The sequence below is a fragment of the Hyaena hyaena genome, unplaced genomic scaffold (genome assembly GCF_003009895.1).
Source record: "Hyaena hyaena isolate Hyena2069 unplaced genomic scaffold, ASM300989v1 scaffold_2, whole genome shotgun sequence".
Taxonomy (NCBI): Eukaryota; Metazoa; Chordata; class Mammalia; order Carnivora; family Hyaenidae; genus Hyaena; species Hyaena hyaena.
In genome coordinates this window covers 3480853-3500408 of record NW_024080634.1, presented here as the reverse complement: position 1 = coordinate 3500408, position 19556 = coordinate 3480853, and the positions used below count along the sequence as shown (strand labels likewise).

General features: G+C 38.1%; 2 protein-coding genes across 3 annotated transcripts in view; both read right to left on the bottom strand.

The window, feature by feature from the left end:
- SLC5A3 (solute carrier family 5 member 3) overlaps positions 1-19556 on the bottom strand; it is a 33954-nt gene that overhangs the window by 12468 nt on the left and 1930 nt on the right. The window contains exon 1 of one of the 2 annotated variants that reach the window (XM_039228987.1): positions 3720-3803. The exons of the other annotated variant lie outside the window; for it this stretch is intronic. The gene's annotated coding sequence lies outside the window, so the exon portion shown is untranslated. Of the gene's footprint in view, positions 1-3719; positions 3804-19556 lie in introns of those variants that run through there. 2 annotated transcript variants of the gene reach the window in all.
- MRPS6 (mitochondrial ribosomal protein S6) overlaps positions 1-19556 on the bottom strand; it is a 64336-nt gene that overhangs the window by 42855 nt on the left and 1925 nt on the right. The window lies entirely within an intron of this gene.

Here is a 19556-nt window from a genome sequence, read left to right as displayed (position 1 = left end):
AAACCAAGGAGAGTAGAGAGGGGAAGAAAATTTTCTGAAAGTCAGAAAAATAATGTATTGTTATATCTTCCAAACCTCAATAAAACAAACATTTATCAACCATTAGATAGTAAGTTATCTTTAATTAAGTCAATCATATATTTTTCAGTCCTGGATTAAGGAAAAAAATCACTCTGGAAAACAGACATTTAAATCCACCTAAAGTCAAGTTTATGAATCTGGTGGCTTTTCTCCTGGAAAAGAGACAAATTCTAAATCTACAAAGTTAATTACAATTGTAGCTGAGAAAGATCAATATAAAGAACAATTTATTATTCAACCTAATGCCTCCACACATCAACTTCTAACATGATTTCTCCTTTTGTGATAAAGCAACTGCCAAGTGAAATATTTTTCTATACTCAACAAAGTCGGTGCTTTTTGATGAATCTAGGTAGATTAAAAATCAGAAGTAAACTTAAGTCCTATTAATGATACTAAAGCTACTTCTTTCCAAATCTGTTCAAAACAGACCACAGTATTAAAAACTTTTAAAAACACACCTCTCATTGGCAAGGAGTTGGAAACAATGCCTAAAGATAAATGTTCTACTGAATTAGATTATTAGGTCTTATTCATAATGCTGCCTAGACAGACATGTCTTACTTAAACCCAACTTTATGCCTTTTTAAGCATGAAGCACTATAATAATTACACTAAGAAAACTGATTAAAATCCTTCCTCCTAAAACCCAGTGTCAATAATGACTGACTGAATAAAACTCCCACATACAACAACATAAAAATACACTAACAGTCGGGATTTGTATCACTTCATACTTGCTAAATCTTGAAGTTGGTGGTTAGTTAATGGCCACTTCCCCCACCCCAAAAACTTTCTAAAGAAATACTTGGTCATTATCTAAGAAGAATGACCTAATTTTTTTTTTAATAAAATATAATCAGATGACTAATAAGCATTAACTATTTAAAAGAGCACCTTTAGGGGTGCCTGGGTGGCTCAGCTGTTAAGTGTCTGACTCTAGGTTTTGGCTCAGGTCATGATCCCAAGGTCGTGGGATTGAGTATGTTTACGATTCTCTCCACACACACATCCCCACCTCTCTCCACCCCTCTCCCATGCTCACACAGGCGCTCTCTCTTAAAAAGGGGGGGGGTGGGGAGGGCACCTTTAAGGTTTCAGTATAAGGGGCAGGGTCCTTAATTACAAAAACAGTTGTTGGCTGTTATGAAATCTGGCCTTAAACAAGGTGCTCCCCACCATTCAAGAACCAAACCACCGGTTTCAATTTACAGAGGAAAGCCTAACTCCAGTCAAAATAGCCCTGTCAGGTGTTGCTCTTCTCAGGAGCGGTGGCTGACCAACCCTGTGTTTCCCCCAAGAAGGGATAAACAAAACATCCAGGGGTTTTTGCTGGGAGGGGAGGGGGGGTGAGTTGTAGCAGCCCCTACCGGTAGCTTACTTGTTCAGAGAACCAAGTCCTCAGAAGCAGAACAATCACTAAATCACTAGTAAACACTGCTAATTTCAGTAACATTGTTTTGTCAAATACAATCTCTACAAGTCAGATATCTGAACCATATTCTGCTCCCTGATGAATGAATGTTCACACTGATCTAACCCCTAACTTCTCCAGACGGCAGGTAAGCTAGAGAGAAAAGACATTTTGCCCACAGGAGAGGTAGCAGAGAGTGGCCAAACACTAGCTCAAGGCTGACTTTTCAACTCTGTCTGCCTATGCCTCCTCAGACTATTCAAAAGCCACTGCCAAGAAGTCCCCATCTCACTGGATACCAGTCTGTGGGCAGGCTTAAGATTTTTCCAATTTAAACAAAATACATCCAGAAACCAACACCCGGTAAAGACTGGAAAAGGAAAAACAAACAAAACCAAAAATAGGTCAACTTAGTTGGTAGAAAGATATAAAATACTATAATGCAATGCAGCTAAGTTTTACATTCTAGTCATGAACAGAAATTGTCACAGTCACAGCCTTGAACTTTACTCTGTGAGGACATAAATTGTGCATTCCTTAAATATTGTTCCAAATAAAATACGCAATATAAGTTCTTTGTATTTTTCTCTTTCCTTTGAGGTAAATATTTCTATGACAAAAATATAATGAACACTAACCAGAATTCCTTTATTTTCAGAAAAATATACATGGGAAAATTTTTCATCAGCCAAAAAGCAGCTTTTTAAATTTTTTTATATTAGAACTAAGCTGCTACCCGGTTTAGGTAAATCCCATTAAGTGAGACAAGTAATACAATAGGTACAGGAATGATAAATACATGGGTTGGTTCCTTGGTAGCACATTTTTAAGGAAACAAGTACTTCCATACTAGAAGTATTACGTGTAGAATGCATAAAGTGGTCCCCTAGTGGCGATGGGCAGTATAATGAATTTAGCCAAATCTCAAAACACAAGGGCACTGTAAAACAGAGCAGAAGCCCCCACAGAGGAGAGAGCTTCTTTCTCAGAAAGTGTTCTGTTGATAGTTTTGCACAAAATCAGAATACAATTTTGGTACTGTTTGGATGAATTAAATTACACCCGAGGAATTAATCTAAATAGAAAAGCATACCTAAACATTTGCTGTTTGAACTAGAAAAAGGAAAATAGGTAACACCAAATTAAATTGGCTATTAACCTCCCATTAGGTAATATATTAAAAATATTATTATAATAACCAAATCCAACATCTCTTTTCTATTATCTAGGGTGACCATATAATTTATCTTCCAAAGTAGGAAATTATTTTGGGACAATCTATAAAATCCAGGACATATAGTCAATCTAGAAATAAAGTCACCAACAGAGAACAAGAAAAGCAATTCCTAAAGCTATCAGGGCTCCACATCATAACAAATTAATGAAGCAAAGGGACTCACAAAGGGTAGAATAAGTGACACCAGAAGTGACCGAACGACAATCATTTTAGCTTTGGAGTCACTTTAAAAACCACACACTCAAAGGACTACCTGAACAGGCCAGCCCAGCACTGCCAGGTCTTGCTTACATTCTGATCCAATGAAAAACACTCAGTGTACCAGCTAGTAATCTGAGGGTTACAGAATACATACAGACACTTCTGAAAACTTACATGCATATAAGCGGTGTGATCAAGAAAGCAGACAAACTGAAGGCTGGAGCCCAAGCTGTTACTTCCTAAATGCAGGATCAAGCAAGTAATCTGTATGAGCCTCAACTGTCTCATCTGTAAAATCAGATCACCATCTAGCTCCTAATGGTTTGATAAGGAATAATTAACATACAGAAAGCACAGAATATTGCCCAGTGCAACAGAGAGGCACTCAGTAAATGTCACTTTACCTTTTACAACTTGTATGGACTAAAAATGAGGATATCAATTCCTTTTAAATTGCCAACTATAATAGAGGCATATTAGGTTCCTCACAAAAGTTATTTACGGATAAAAGAACTAGATAAAGAAATTTATTAAATACGTAGTTCTCCCACAAATATTTAAACCATATCATGAATAATTAGCTCCTATTCACGTGACTTCAAGTAAATCACACACACAAACTAAATTTATACAAAATTCTACTTACGGACTTTTCATAACTCATTTTCACTTCTGACACCTTGATTCAAGGTTCAGTAAAGCAAATTCCACTAGCAGAGTAGATTAATGGTGCATGGTGCAGAGTATGTAAGTACTCATATAGGACCTTCTTCAACCCACACTTACTTTAAAAATGTAGAAATGAGTATTGGTAGCAGTTTATCAGTGACACTTCAAAAGCAAAAGAAGGGTTCCAAATGCAACGGATATGAATTCCAGCCAATTTCAAGTTACAAGTGGAGCTAAAGAGAACACACTACATGTGAGCATATGACAGAACAGTCCTCAAAACATGTAAGGAGTTTACCCTTAAATCTCTCTGGCAAAACATTTCTATTATACCTACAAACTTCGTTATTCAAATTTCTAGAAGTACATAAGAAATGCACGAAACTCTGAACTCAAATGGCGTTTAAACTGAATTCTGGGGATTTCTTCTAGTCTCAGTGTACCATCACAGGGGTGGAAAGAGAGGCAATGTGGGCAGGGATCTGAACAATCCCTACCAATGGGAACAGCTCCACTTTTAGCAAAGTACGGAGGAGCCAAGGGGTTTAGGAGGATGGTTTCCCATGTAAGTAAACCACTTGGTCAAATAAAATCTTACTCACCTAAGAAAAATCATAAACTACCAGGTTTATCATCTCATCCATATACATACATTCTCCAAGACATACTAATTTTTAACCTGCTTCCATCAATACAGAAGTCTAGCTCACAATGTTTTGTGCTGTTGTTTTTTAAAGAAGTCTCAAGAGAATGAAAACCTTTTGGGTATGGGGACAACTTCCAAATTACCACCAATCTCAACGTTTATGTGGATGATACCAGATCGTATACATGGAACAAACTCCAATCATCTTTTTGAGAGAAATGAGAAAACGCAATGAGAGCAGCAGTGCCTGTTTGCTTTTAAGAGGTAGTGAGCTATAAATGACACTAACTGAACTAAGTCCTAACACCTTACAGAGACTGTACCCAGAGTGTTGTGTGCATAACTGTGCTCCTCACAACAATCATGGGACAAGTACAGTTACGATCACTTCAGATAAGAAACCTGAAGCCAAAAAGTAGGAGAACTTGCCCCATGACAGTTATTTATTTCTATTTACATCAAGATCTGCACTCACATGTATTGGTCTAAACAGTTTCTGCCCTTGTAATCAGTAGGCAATACTAACTTCAATGACAAGAACATTTCTTTACTCATAGAAAGAAGCATAATCCGTATCAATTAATAAAAGATTATTCCATATCATCCATGTTTAAGAATCTGTGCTTGCAGAAAAAATACCGGAGATGTATGTATGTATATATAACAAATGTTTACAAAATAAACTATTACAACAGCACAGTATAAAAATTCAACTGAAGTATTTACGTATGATCACATGTTAATGGATATATGTAAGGAGAAACAGAGGCAAGTAAACAATTAGAGCAGATGCTATAAGACCAGGGCTCATCATGCTTCTCACCATCCAAACCCAAGGCTTCTGCCTTCATTCTCTCTGCAGTGTTAATTAACCCTGTTCCCAGAGAATAAAAAAATTAAATCTAGTCCTTTCTCCACCTGACTTTGTTACCATGGGCTATATGAATCTACCCAAGCCAGGACTCCTTCACCTGCTCTCTCTTCCATCCTTAAGACATTAGGTTAAAAGAACTGGCAATACATAACCGATAGATGGAAGAGTTCTCACAGTAAAATCTATGGGGCACAGTTCTGACTTAAGTGTCTGGGGACCACCTATCCTTGTTTGGGAGCATGAATAACTTGGCTCATATCCCTTAGGCCTGTCTTCCTCCAGTCCTCCCCATCTCAAGGAATGGCAACCCCACCCTCACTATTGCCCAAGTCCTATGATGTCAGTAATATAGTCATCCCTGACTGCTTGTGCACAGTCTCTCTCAAGCCACACACAATGAGTTCACTAGTCTGTTGGGTCTACCTCAAAAGAATCAGACCACTTACCACTTCAAGTGCTAGAACTCTAGTCCAAATCACCATTTCATCTCATCTAGTTAACTAAATGCCCTCACATCTTCACCTATCTCTAAATTCTGGCCCTTGGCCCACTGCAGGGTATTAACCAACACAGCAGTCACTCCTTTATTCACAATGCACCAAATACACTTCTGGACCTTGACATTTGCTGCTCCCTATGCAGGGTACACGTAGCACTCCCAGATTTTCACAAAACTTGCTCTCTTCTCATTTATATCTTTACTCAAAAGTAACTCACCTAGCCATCTCAGTCTCTCAACCTGATTTATCTATTTTTAAAAGTAATCTCTATACCCAACGTAGGGCCTGAACTCACAACCCTGAGATCACTAGTCTGATGATCTACTAACTAAACCAGCCAGGAACCCCATCCTGCTTTCTTTCCATAGCACTCAAAACATACCGTAAACTTGTTTATGTTTGCTGTCTCCTCACTACCAGAATGTAAACTCCATCAGGGTAGAGATTCTGGTCTGTGCTGTTCAGTGATGTAACCTGTGTCTAGAAGAGTCTGGGACACAACAGGTAGGACAAGTGTTTGTTAAGTAAAAGAATCAAATATTAATGATCAAGTACCCAACCGAGGGTGTTAAACTTTCAATATCCTACACAATCATCAATGGTGAGTTTTTTAAAGCAATAAATAATGGCAGATTAAAAGGTCAAAAGAGAGTACAGCATTTCCTTCCATACCAAAGCCATCAGCTATCACAGTCTGGAGGGTGTGTGGAATGACAAGGTAAATCAAACGAGGCAACAAGAAGCCTTTTGCTCAGATAAAAATCTCAATGGGGGGAGGGGAGGGATATCGATGGGCCATGAGGTAGTAAAAATCTGTGTCTGGAGCCTCGATCTCATCCTACCTGCCCACCGCTAAGAGTGGTCTACATACTTCATTGTACTCACTCAATTTCAGAACGTGCTCCCGCTATTACCAACATCCACCTAACAGTGTGCAGTGACATGCAAGTGCTTCTTGTCTTGCAGTCATTTCCATGCAAAAGGCAAGTCACTGTGGGCAAGGAGCACCTTCCTTTAGCCCACTCAATACAAGCCCAAGCCGCTCGCTCACGTCAGCTCAGGAAGGCTCTCTCCCTTCTCCACCTCTCCATTACACCTGAAACTTGAGATGTTTCCAAAGAACTGAGTTACTTTGTTAACTACCACTGACCAACACTCATGCCAAGCACCATTTCTACACTAAATGTACCAACCCATCCAATCTTCACAAAAACCCCAAGAGGAAGACATGATAATTACCCCCAATTTACAGATGAGAAAATTGAGGACATATCATTAAGGAAATCCAGGAACATCCTCTGTGAAGTACGGATGAAGAATGTATCCTTTTACAACATTCCCCAGGAAGATACACAAAATAGTAATAAACACAAGTCAGAAAAAAAATCTCACTGATACAAAAGGAATAATGCAATTAGAAAATCACCCTTTGTAGTCCCTAATGAATCAAAACTTAACTTTACCTCTAATCATGAGAAAGCAACTATACAAATCCTAGGCAATGATTACAATGCATACTAGAATCCTTAGGTGAAAGGTTGATGGGGAACTTTAAAACAGATGGATGAGGCTGACAGCAACTGCACCCACCAAGAATTAATCTTCTCTAAAAGGTAGACACATGATGCTACACCCAAAATACTTATGTACTCTTGCAAAACAAAGCAACCTGAAAACTAATCAAATTTCTACCTGCCACTTTACAGAAAATACCCAGAATAGCTGAACACATCAAACACCAGGAAATGATCAACCAAATTCAGAATGGAAGGGTGGGAAATCTATTAGAGTAAAAGACTCAACAGGCCATCTAGTAAATGCAGCCTGTGGATCTTGTTTGGATTCAGATTCAGGCAAACCAACGGGGGACAAACATTTGAGACAATTCAGAGAATTTGTTATGGAATTCATTTGGTGTAATAAAGGCACTGTGGTTTTTTTCTTTAAAGCCTGTCTCTTTTGGATACATACTAAACACAGGTGAAATTTTAGATCTGCACTTTGCTTTAACATAGTCCAGCAATAACTGATTCAGAATTATCAATAGATGCTAAACCAAGTAGAAGACTAAAGAGAATACACAGTCTCGTTTGTCACTCCAGAATAGTCACCAATTACAAAAGGAAAATACATTTACGGTGGGGCAATCTAGTGGGTATCACCTAAACCCACTGACTGCTTAGCATCAATAGTGAGACAATGCCTCCTGATAAAATACACTAACATCCCTATTTAATAGTTATGCCAACAATGTTTAACCTATCTGTAGTCATGAGAAAACCAACTACACAAATCCAAATTGTGGGATTCTAAAGACCAGTGGGCCTGGACTCTTCACACTGCTACTGCCATTAATGACAAAGACCAGAGAATTGCTCTAGATCAAGGAAACTAAACAACTAAATCCTTGATTGATCCCTGAATACTGGATGAAAAATCTAAAAGATATTAATGGAATAACAGGATAAATTTGAACATATATTGAACATTTTATCATACAGTATCAATGTCAGAATTGTGTAATGGTTATGTTGTAGTTAAGAAGAAAGCCCTCATTCCTTTAAAATTTTTTAAAAAGCCATGTCAAGATGTCTGCATTTCTCAAACAGTACAGATTAAAACAAACAAAAAAGAGCAAATATGGCAAATTCTAACAATCAGTGATCTAGGTGAAAAGCCTGCAGGTATTAACTGAACTGGTCTTTTTTTTTTCTTAAATGCTTATTTGTTGGGGGGAGTGGGAGAGAGGGGGGCAGAGAAAGAATCCCAAACAGGTTCTGCCCTGTCAGTGCAAAACCCAAAGCAGGGCTCAATCTCACAAACCATAAGATCAACCTGAGCCAAAATCAAGGTCAGACACTTAACTGACCAGGCAGTCCTGGTCTTATTAACTCTTCTAAAGGTTTAAAGTTTTAAGATAAAGTTAATATAAAATATTCCAGAAAACAAAACCAAGGGGGCAGAGTGTAGATGAAGCAAGACTAGTAAATGTTGATTACTTGTTGAAGCTGGGTGATGGGCACAGTATGGAGAGTCATTAAACTATTTCATATTGTGCTCAATTCTGCATCTTAATTTTCACTTCTGTAAAATGGGAAAAAATATGTACCTCAAGGCAATGTCTACATTACCAAATGAAAAAGCCCTGTGGGAAAAAATTAAGCATTAAACATTTGCTATGCACTGTCAGTTCTTTCATTAAAGGTTTGAAGGCAACCTGTAAAACAAAAGCCTGCTGAACTGAATGCAAAACTAACAGAACTCTGGTATCTGCACTTGTTCCGGCTCTTCTACCCCCCAGTTACCGGCAATGGTGTCCTTCCTCACTTAAGTCTCTGCCTTGCCTGTGTACTCTAACAAAAATGAAATTCACCACATTTGTCTTTCACCACACTTTCTCTAGCATTTGTGGGTTGTCTCCCTTACTAGAATGTAAGCTCCAGCAAAGCTGGAACTGTGTCTTCCAGTTTACCACTATATTCCCCCAAAACATGGTACTGCTGGTTCTCTCTGCAGGGACTCAAAATAGATGGGTAATACTTCCTTCAACCTAAAGGGACTTTACCTGTACCACCACGATGTTGTACACTCCTTTTACAGGTACAGTAATGAAAAGTAGAGCTTGCTTCTAGGCTGAGACTGTCCCGTAGGATGCTGGCCCAGCCACTCACTGAGTTGTGCAACCCTGGGGCACGTTTCTGCTTCAGGTTTTTCACTTGGAAAAGCCCTTTAAGTCAGCTGAGTATTAAAGGGGAAAATACATATACACATGCCCCCTGCTTAAACTACCCACTAGGGATTAGGTAGCATCAAACTTAAGGTTTCGCAGGAGAACATGCACCCCAGTCAACTTTGGGGACTGCCTTTATGTTTTCTGTGCTCATCCAACTTGTTCCAGTCTTGCGTTCCTGGAAAAAAGATTCCTAGAAGAACACATGCCAAAATTTTCTTTTTCCATGTGACAAGGGCCAGAAAATGTAAACACACGCCTTCTCGTAGACCAGATTCTAATTCTCCCAGGAGGCCAAGACATAAATAGAAGATCCTGAAATTGGGATGTTTCCTCAAGCAGATACATTTGTTTGGAAAATGTTTAAACTTTCTAATTTTCCTCAAGGTTCAGGGAACATAAGATTTTCAAGAAGTAAAACGTAAGACCACACAAGCAAGGTAATTTTACCTGTATTTGGAAGGACTAGTAGAAACCATGGCCTGAACTGAATGTAAAAGGTGAACATAAAACTGAGGTATGGCGTCACAGATTATGAATGCAGCTAGGTTTTCCCCTTGTATTTCAAAGATAGGACAAGTAGACTGCTTTCCATGAATATCAAAAATTTGAAGATGCTGTAGTTACAGCTTCCAATTATTTCATCCTAACCAGATAAAATATTTAATTAAAAAAAACTTTATCAGGAGAACTTCTCCACCTCAGTCTTCTTAAACTGAATTGGCAAAAACTCCTGACCCTCAGTCCGTGCAAGAATGGCGTTCCTGAAACCAACCGCGCTACTACAGCCTCTACAGACTTAAGCTCATCCCTGATGGAAATGTGGGGCCTAAGGTTTTCTGAACAGCAATTACTGTATATGAGAAAGCAACTGTGTGAAGTATGCTAACAAAACAGAAGGCAAACGGCAAACCAGCAAAAGAATGAGAATCAAAACAACATACTACTGAGTCACATATTTACTTAACAGGTTCAACCAATTTTTTGTTTTTTAAAAGAACACTGAAGTATATCTTTTCTATATGTAACATATGCCAGGCATAGACCTTACTCTCAAATTTAGCCTTTCATTCACCAACATTCACCTTAAACCTGAATCAAAACCAGGACTGAACAATATTTTATATTCATAATTTACCCAGCTAATCAAAACAAAGACTACGTATGGGTTCCAAGTCAAGGACCTTTCCAGAACCTGAAATACAAGCGCAGCTAAAGTCTTGATCACCACACTGAACTCGTCCACAGTAGTCTGACTGTGATAGCTGCACTCAGGTTTCTTCACCTGTCAAAAACTCCAGCATTTTAACGATAAAGGCAGATGTCAACAAGAACGTTATAAAAACTAAAAATCCAAAGGAAAACGCCACCAGCACTTTCTTGATTCTGGGGCAGAAGCACTGAAGATTCCAGGTTGAGGAGGTTCCAGTTAAGGTTTTGTCAATTCCACATTCTTCACTTGCAATTCCATTTTTAACCTCTCAACCATACCAACCACTCCTGAAATGTCCCCTAAGTAGGTAGGGATTCCCTTAACCAGGATGCTGCAACCATAGTAAAAATGAATTGGGACGGAGGGGGGATAAAGTAGAACAAATCAATTACACCCTGGACCTGAAAGACAGGAACAAAACGGACCTGAGATTTTCTAATTTGCGATTTGCTGTTATGTATATGAAGCGTGAGTGGGGAACTGAGAAACACAAAAAAAGAAAGTCAAGATAATAACTTGACTTCACTCTACAGAAACATGGAGCCTGGTCAAAAATAAAAATACTAGGGGCACCTGGATGGCTCAGTCGGTTAAGTATCCGACTTCAGCTCAGGTCATGATCTCATGGTTCATGAGGTCAAGCCCCATGTTGGGCTCTGTGCTGACAGGTCAGAGCGTGAAGCCTGCTTTGGATTCTGTCTCTCTCTCTCTCTCTGCCCCTTAACCACTTATGCTCTCTTGCTCTCTCAAAAATAAATAAAAAAAATACTGTATCATCTACTTGTTCTATACTTGGACTAGAAGAGCACCTACATGTTTTCAGGGTAATATTATGTTCTAAGGCTCATGGGTCATATAAACTAATATGAACTTCAAAAAATTTCATTTTCTAGACAAGCTGTCTGCTCAGAATAGTACTGCAAACCCCAACAGGTTAATACAATAGATATAAACCAAACTGCACTCATGCATGCTTAAAATAAGCACTCAAACCAAAATACCAAAAAAAAGAAAAAAAGTGTACTAAAAATGCTAATTTCTGACAGTATACACTAAGTCATACTTTGATTCTTGTGCCAGCCTCTAAAGTCTATACATACACGTTAACCTAAATGGGCATACATACTGCAGTAGCCCCAAACTAGAAACCAATTTAAGAATTAAACATGTCTGCCATGTAAACCAATGATCAGTTAAAAAGTGGGTTTATCAACATGTGAGCAGCAATTTCTGAAACCTAAATGCTAAAAGACATCTAAAAACAATTAGGGACACCTTTAAAAATATGTCCAAAGCCAATTATCTAAATCATAAATTCTAAGATGGTAGCATTTCTGACCAACAGATAGATTTCATTTGGTTCATGGTGTTTAATTATTTTTGAGTTAGTTGCCAACATCTTTAATATCAAATTTTCTGCAAAATCTGGATTTCTGGCTAAGGACAAGCTGGTAAAAACAGACCCACATTCCCAGGCAACAGACTGGGTTAGGAAGCACCAGCCCTACGAGCACAATCTCCTCCACCCAGCAGCCCTTCTATTTTGCCACAGGCCCACCCAACCAACCCTTTGCAGCCTTGGGTTGAAACACTCTAAACTGAGGACAACAGTTCATACTTACCCAGTTTTAAAACACAATAGTTAAAAGAATTCAACACACATCCTGGCTATTCCTCAGGCAACTTTGTTAAATAGCTTTTATTAACTCATGAATACATTTACAATTCACATTTGCAGGACTTAAGTTACCAGCATTACTATTCGTCTTGGTCACAGTCTGGTTTCTTCCTTTACAGACTCACAAATACACATTCTCAAGTGTGCTTCAAATGGTGCCCAATGCTTTATACCATCCCCAAGCCCATTATTCAACTTCAAAGTAAAATAAGATAATCAGGTACAAAGTCACAAATTAAGTCTAAAATAAAGTTGGATTTAAAAGATTGACAGTTAAGTAAACATCAAAAAATGCACATTCTCTTGTAGAAGGTCTTATCTTGGACTCATTACATCACGAGTATTCATGGCTTACAAAGTAATTACTAAAAAAAAAAAAAAACTTAAAACGTATTAATGAAATAAATACATTCCAGCAACATGTGCTGTAAAATAATAGTTTTAATTCATAAAAATAAAATCGGATGTACCAATAGGAATGGAACATATCTCTTAAAATTACCAATTAAAATGAAATGTTTGGTTTTATAATACTCCATCAGAAATGAAAAATAGAATACTAACTGAAAATACCACGTAGTGAGAGAAATCAACTGAGCTATCATCTATCTGCTCCATCTGTTTTTCGTACAGAAAAGAGGTCATCCTTACAGCTTTAGCAATTTGGCCATTAGGAATCAAATATTCACTGAATAAATTAAAATACTTTTTCCCCCTACACTTGCCTCAAATCACCTTAATAATTAAGTTTATCTCAAGTAATTCTGTTTAGATTTTCCCTATCTTTCACTTTTCCCAACTTCTCACCTAAAAAACACATTAAGTCTTACTAAGTGATAGTTATAATAAAGTTGGATGGGACTGATAAACACAAAGACCAGATGCAAATAGTTTAGTTCTTAATGAGGAGTCCCAGTGCACAGTGCCTGGCAAAAGCCGGCAGTTGTTAATAAATGATGGACATCAGTCTGACAGATTGTTCTAAGCTGGTAGAGTTCATGGAAACCCTCATATACACACTACATCTCCTAGATACAAAAGCTTGCCCTTGCTTAATTAGTATGCAAGCTATTACGCAGTATGAATCATGTCCAGAAATTCAAATACTTACTGAGCAACTACTATATTTCAGGTGACTAACCCTCAGATTCTGATAAAACAGCTTACACATAAAAAAAATTTACCTTTTGGAGTCTTCTCATCAATAAAGCAGCAATAATGAAAAATTAGGTAATAAAAGTTCAATCACTTGCCTGATATCACAAAGCTACTTTAGTGACATACAGAACACCACTGTATCTTCAGACTCTCCAAGTTAAGGGTTACTCCCATTTTACAGCGAGGAAATGAAGATCCAAAAAGGTTAGGTTCCCTAGGAGATAGGTACCAGGAACCAAAACCAGGTCGATCTGTCTCTAGCTCTTTCTAGTCTCCCCGTGCCAGTTCTTTGTTTATTCCGACATAATACAACCAGTATCTTCATTGAGGGTCTTACGTTCTTCTAATCATTTAGAAAACAAAAAAATCAAACACTTACTGAGGCAGAAGCTTTGATAACCCAAATAACCATATCCAAAAGTAACAGGTTAAAAAAAAGGGATTAAAGCTGAAGCAGGAAATCAAAATATCATACATACATACCTTAAACATTTTATTTAAGTTAAACACATAAATGTACATTCATTTGCCAATCTTAATATGGGGTGAAAGCACTTGGAGAATGGGATCGATGATGAGGAGCTCCTTGCTGATTGAAGTTCCTTCTGCTCGATCTAAACCACACCTATAAATGCATCTATAATTTCCATTTTCAGTTTCATTAAAGTAGAAAGCTTTAAGAAATCCTTGTAAAGCATGGAGGAGGACACTTGTGGGGATGAGCACTGAGTGTTATGTGGAAACTAATTTGACAATAAACTATTTGTAAAAAAAAAAAAAAAAAAGAAATCCTTGTAAAGCAATCTACACACAGAATCCTTTGGGACGAATGTTCTTCCTCTCAAACTTTTAGTTACTGCAGCTATATCTAATTCTACAGCCATTGTTTTAGGAACTCACCTTTATCAGTCTTTCCAAAGAATCCAACTTGGTTTTCAGGGGGGGAAAAAAAGTTTTGCACTCATTTTATCAGTTCACATGTTCATTATTATAAAAACGAGATTACCTGCCATGAAATAGTCTTGAAAAGCAACACCACTTCTGGTAGGCATACACCTTGCCCAGTGCAAGCTAAGTGCACTGACTTGAAAGCAATTCACTAACACAAGAGGTCACCATGCTATCACCCATAACTGTTTCAGAGATGAGAGTAGGAATCCCATAAGGTAGCTAAGTGAACACGGACATGTGCAGTGCAGATCAGAGGAAAGGAGAGGACAGAAGTGAAACAGGCTTGCTCTCAAGAATTTGTAATGTAGCAAAGAAGACAAACATTTACCAATTAACTACAATACACAGTAGAAAGTGATCCGTGTGTTAAGACACAGGAAAACACCATGCAATTCCAAAGGAAAAAATACATTCTGTACTCCTAACAGTGCACCTTCTCATGTACTAAAGGAGTTAAAATGAATTTGAGGCCAGTTTTCATGTAAATCATGGGTAATATGGAAAGGGAGGGCATTCCAAGAAAAGCAGGATAACACAGGCACCAACGAAAATGAAAGGTGATGGTATTTATGGAAATCTACAACAGGTCTGTTTACTTAATATACGGAAAGGAGAACGAAAGAAATTGAGATGACGTTTAAAAAAAAAAAAAGTTGGGAGTTCTATCAGAGATAGGGGAGACTTCATTCTGAATGTCTCAAGAGAGGGGAGCTGGAATTTGGCAACAGTGTTGACACGATCAACTATTACAGAAAGACAATGAAGGAGTCAAAAAGCCATCACTATACAATGCTTTGTTTTACTTCCTGGTTAAAAATGAATGTCAAGTGAATCTCAACTGTCTTACAGTATCTCAAGAACTCTACTCCAAGAAGCATATTTACTACAGGCGTTAACTATCCTCCCCTCAGCGCTGTGTTAGAGACTAGCTAAGAAACTGCAAGAATCAAGATAGAAATATTAGTGGATCAACCTGAGCAGAAAAGACACTACACGGGATTGGGACTGCAAGGACACAAGGAGTTGCATTTGCTCAGCCACGGGTGACAAAAGCCAGAGAAGCCACTGAGTAAGTTAGACCAGTTTTAGGGTGGACGACTCAAGTCTGAACCACATCGAGTCTGGAGTGTCAAGGGGACATCCGGGGGCTCTATAACCAGCACACAGGAGAGCACAAAACGCCAGGGTTCTTAGCTTGTTACCAAAACAAGGCAAACCATCCACATTAAGGTAAAAGGTATAGTAATAGGAGGAGAAAAAAGGAAGGCACTGAAGCAGAAATGTCAGAAAACAGCACCATAAGAAGCTAATACTGAAGCCAGGAAATGTGATCTGTATATACTCTAAGTCAAGGGTCAGCAAACTTCTTCTGTAAAGGATGAAAACAAGCATAAAAAAATAAAGAGTTATGTTCCAATACACCTAGATTTATGGACACTGAAATCTGAAGGTCATCGAATTTTCACATCATAAGTTATCCTTTTTGATTTTTTTTCCTCCAACTACTTAAAAATGTAAAATTCTTTCCACGATCACAAGCCATACAATACAGGTGGCAGGTTAAATTGGCCTGTAAACCACATTTGCCGACTCCCTGCTGTCACACAGAACGAAGATAAGTGAACTGGATTAACTGTCCTTTTCCAAACTCCTAAGGGCAGTTTTTCCTTTAAATATCTTAATACCGTACCAGACTTTCATTAAATTTGGTTGATTTCCTTATATTTGACTGATTCCTTAAATTTGGTTCCACTAAGGGGTAACATGTGTTGACAATCCCTGTTGGTTAAGAAGGGATTGCCTTCCACCAAGAAGAGGTATTCTTTAGATGGAACAGAAAAATTATGCTTGTACTGCAAATACAGCCAAAGGCACTGAATGAAAATTATTACCTTTGAATTTGTCCTTCATTGCTTTCAAACTCTTTGTTTTCTTTAAAGTGATTTTGTGATTTAAAGGTGAGAAGAGTCAATAGCGGTCTGCACATAAATGCCTAGATTTTTAAAACCTATAGCCATGAGTAACAAATGTGTGGGTCATGAGTAACAATTCAGAAAATAAAAATTAGTGCAGAAATGTCAACTTCTGACGAGCAGTCTTAACAAATACAAACCACATCGGGTGAGGAAGGATTCCTTACCCCCAAGCCACTCCTTGTACCTTAGCTGTAGCTCAGGGGCAGGAACAGGACTCCTTCTTCAATCACTTGCTGCGGCAAAGAGCTGTAACCCAAGAAAACTTTAATACCAAATGAGAGTATAACATTGCCCACAAGGCTCAAGTCTTTCATTACTAGAGAACTATTTTAAGTTGTCTGGTTTCAAGCAGACAAAACACAAAGGGTGATTATTAAAGATACAAACTAAGCTGTTCAAGGAGGGCCCAGGAGAAGAAAAAGACTAACTTATCCATCCGACAGCTAGGACAAAGAGATTTCCTTTTGAACTTTTGTCTGCCACCACCTGAGAGCAGAAATGTCACTATTTCGTTACCAAATGTTGCCTTGACAAGTCAAACTGCAATGACCTAGGTAGCTTTGGCCAGTCCCATTCATTACCATTAGCACTTTATGTCTCCAAGAGGGAGCTCAACTCCAAACATTCTGTAGGTATTACTTTCAGAGGATTCTATGATGGAAACAACTCTAGAAGAACTAACAAAACTTTTGCCAGTTTTTCTAACCAAAAAGGTGCTCGTAAAGAAAAATAGACTCTTCACTGCACAATCAGAAAACCTACTGCTTTCTATAGGAATTGTAAAAACTGTAGGAATATTCAAGAACTGGAATATTGCCACACTTCTATTTCTAAACTTGTAAAACCCAGGTTGTAAATCAAACTGAGATTACAATATAACACTTTTCACCTACAAAGAATTATTCCAATGACTGATTTTAAAATTTAAAACATAATCTACTTTCCAATGAAATTTAAAATGAGGTATTAAACGTAAAATGACCGGTGAAATCTGTTTTAATGAAAAAGAACTCAAGATTTCCAAAGTAGTTACCTGCTATTTTACTATTAGAAAAGTATATACAAGATATAATAAACGCTATTTTATTGTACACACGTGCATTCACTTAGCCATTAAACTAGTTATTATTTAAACCACTAATCTTTAATTCTTCATGTAAAAATTCCTGAGCAGCAATGAGAAAACTTCAGGAAAAGATATTTGCCCAGGGCTTTCACAACTCTAAACATGCCAACTCTGGGCAAACATACTAAGACATGACAATTAAAATGTTCCTAAACTAAAAAAAAAAGATCCTGGGGTGCCTAGGTGGCTCATCTGGTTGAACGTTCCTACTTGGGCTCAGGTCATGATCTCACATTCTGTGGGTTCGAGCCCCACATTGGGCTCTGTGCTGATAAGAGCCTGGATAAGAGCTTTGGATTCTGTCTCCTTCTCTGTCTATCCCTCCCCCACTTGTGCTGTGTGTGTGTGTGTGTGTGTGTGTGTGTCAAAAATAAAGATAAAAGCATTAAAAAGTTCCTAAACAAAGCAACCACAGAATATAAATGTTCTGCATAGATCTTTTTTTCCATCTCAAAATGCTTCTTCCTGAACCCATCCCAAGAGTAAAAACTCTGTACAGTTTACAGCTTTTCCTAGGCTTCTCTTACATAGTATGTGGCTTTATCATTCATGTATTGGCAGGTGTCTTCTCCCTAACTGAAATTAAATACCAATCTTTAAAATCTAATTTCAAGGTGAAATGAAAGGACATCAGCCATTTTCTGAGACTTGCCAGAAAAAAGTTCTCAGAAATCAGTGTCAGACCTCACCCGAAATGTATGACCCCTCTTCTACTCGAGTGTCCCCACTGCAAGAGGACACGGTGGAGGTGAAGAAAGAACGCTCCGTCTCAGAGTTCGGGAGTTTCTCAGCTGTCAGAAAACTTTGATGCTACCTGATGTAGGTATATCAAGATTCCAATCTTTTTATCTCTGGAGTCCCTTCTACAAATATCATCTTAGTCTAAGCAGTCATCTTTTCAAATGGCTTTAATCATCACCTTTAAAGGCCCGGTTTCACAACATCTATTACTTTCCCATATCTAATTTCAGAATTTTACCTAGTTCTCATGCTAAATTAAAAGTCAATGAGAAACAAAAATAAAGTTTTTTTAATATACACACATTAAAACAAACTTCAGGCTAAATGGCACCTGCCAAATGAGTTGGGTCTCGGGAAGACTGGTTAACTATATTCATAAATGTATAAACTTGGAAATGCAACAAAAACAAGAGACTTATTCAACTCCCAGTTGCAAACTAAAAAAACAAGAGCAGTGGAAATTCTAAGTGACTGATCAACACAAAATTGTACAGCTGAATAAGGACTCGTTCTGTACGCTATACCCTGAAATCTGTCACCAGGAACCACCAAAAGTGACTGTACCACAGTGCAGTGGGTCTCTGCTACCGGAGACACTGAGCCTCAACACGGGATCTTTCATTTTAATTTTAAAAATTCTTGCTGGCTCATTTTTAAGGAGCCCAGCTAGGGGACAAATGAAATACAATAGGGGAGGAGAGAGTAACATACTCCAAAGAGACTAGGAATGCTCCTCAGGCTTCTAAAGTATCACAGAAAAAAAAGAGATGAAGACATCTCTGGGAATCCAAAAAAAAAAAAAAAAAAGGCAGAGGGGATGCTGGACAAAATTCAATCTCAACTTCCATGTCTCCTATAAGAGTTGTCAACATACACCCATTTCCTCAATTCCAAGACACGTAAATGATTGGTTGTGGGGGAGGGGAGAAGCCATCACCATGAAAGGGGGTTTCAGAATCTAAAAATATGAAAAACATGCAACTTGGAAGTGAGGAGCTACAAGAGGCTTCCTGCAGCAGAAACACAAACTGCCACAGCCGAAAAGTGAGGTTGCCCAGGCCTGCCAAAGGTACAAGCTCACAAATGGCATTCTGCCTTACATACCTAACATTAACTTTTTCATTCATTTATTTTTCCAATTATTGATCCTATTTTAGACTCTAATTCTTAAATTGAAAGCAGAACTGCTGAAAACCAGGAAGTCTGTTTGTTACACATTTACAACCTCCTCCAAAACTACTTTTATAGGGGAAAAAGTTGTTTTTGCTGTTGTTTAATCTTACTTTACTCAGGTGGAGGAATTCATCACAACTTCACGACTTTTACAAGGTCCTCTCAGAGGCCGAGGCCGCCGCCTCCTC